The sequence below is a fragment of the Polistes canadensis genome, unplaced genomic scaffold, assembly GCF_001313835.1.
Source record: "Polistes canadensis isolate GaletaPanama2010 unplaced genomic scaffold, ASM131383v1 scaffold_7, whole genome shotgun sequence".
Taxonomy (NCBI): domain Eukaryota; kingdom Metazoa; phylum Arthropoda; class Insecta; order Hymenoptera; family Vespidae; genus Polistes; species Polistes canadensis.
The window spans coordinates 846619-847911 of record NW_014569554.1 but is presented as its reverse complement, the minus strand read 5'-3'; positions in this window follow the sequence as shown (position 1 = coordinate 847911).

The window sequence follows — 1293 nt, the reverse complement described above, 5'->3', positions numbered from 1 at the left end:
TTTATATATATTTATATATTTAATTTTTGTATTTATTTATTGTATATGTATATTAATACGTGTGATCTTTTTCTTTTTAAAGATTTCTCTCTTTCTTTCTCTTTCTTGGATTAATATATATATATATATATTCGATTGTCAAAGTCAATACAGCGTTCGTTTTATTCGTAACACTTTTATGTATTTATATGTATTAATCTTTATTATCTATATCCTCTTTTTTTATTTCTCTCATTTACTTTAACTTTTTTTTTGGTTTCTTTCTTATCTTTAGATGAAATGTGGTAGTAATAGTAATAGAATAGTAATAGAATAGTAATAGTTATATTAATAGATAGTAGTGCAAACCTGAGGTGGTTATGCTCGATTGTAAAGAGTCTAGGCCATTCCGTTGATCATGAAAATGTGATTTAATAATTGTTATAAAAAATGAAAAGTATAGTTATAAATCATTTGTTAAAAGTTACGAAGCGAGAGATGAAAAATTAGACAATTTTTTTGTTCATCTTATTCGTTAAAGAGATTAATGGAAGTATTGAAAATGGCCGATAGTGAACTCGATTTTTGTTAAAATCTATATACAATTCTATATAAATTATTATATAATTGAACAAAAATGAACTTTCTAATTTCCATTGACAAAAAGGTCTTTTTTACGCGTTTTCTTCTTAATAATATAATTATTTTTTAAAATATTAATCTAATATTTAATGATTGCATCTCAACACATGCAGTTTCAAACTTCGTCGGTAATGTAGTTTGCAAGTATCACAAATCGGTACATTTCTACGATAGGTAATATATACCAATACGAGAATTGATTCTTATACTTATTTACGAATGGATAGAATTTTAAAGGGGGCTTAAAAAGATTTCTAATTGAAATATGACACTTTTAAGCTACACTATCGACATAGTATGAAATATTGCCTGCTTTCAGGCGGGACCTATGAAATAAGAAAAAATCGATAAATAAGAAAAAACAAATATAAATGATTAATAAAATATTCTTAAACGATAGTAATTGATTATACAATACTGAACATTATTGTAGAACTCTTTGTTAATAATTAATAAATCATTCGGTTGATTTTCGATTAAATTAAATTGATCTCTTATCGTTCACAATATTGTTTTAAAATTCTTTTTCACGAATATTTTGTTCTATGTGATCCTATGAAAAAAATTACTTAATACGATCGCATTTTTCTTAATATAATTAATATAAATTTTCTCTATTGTTCTTTCGCATATATTATTAATAATATATGTGTATATATATATATATATATA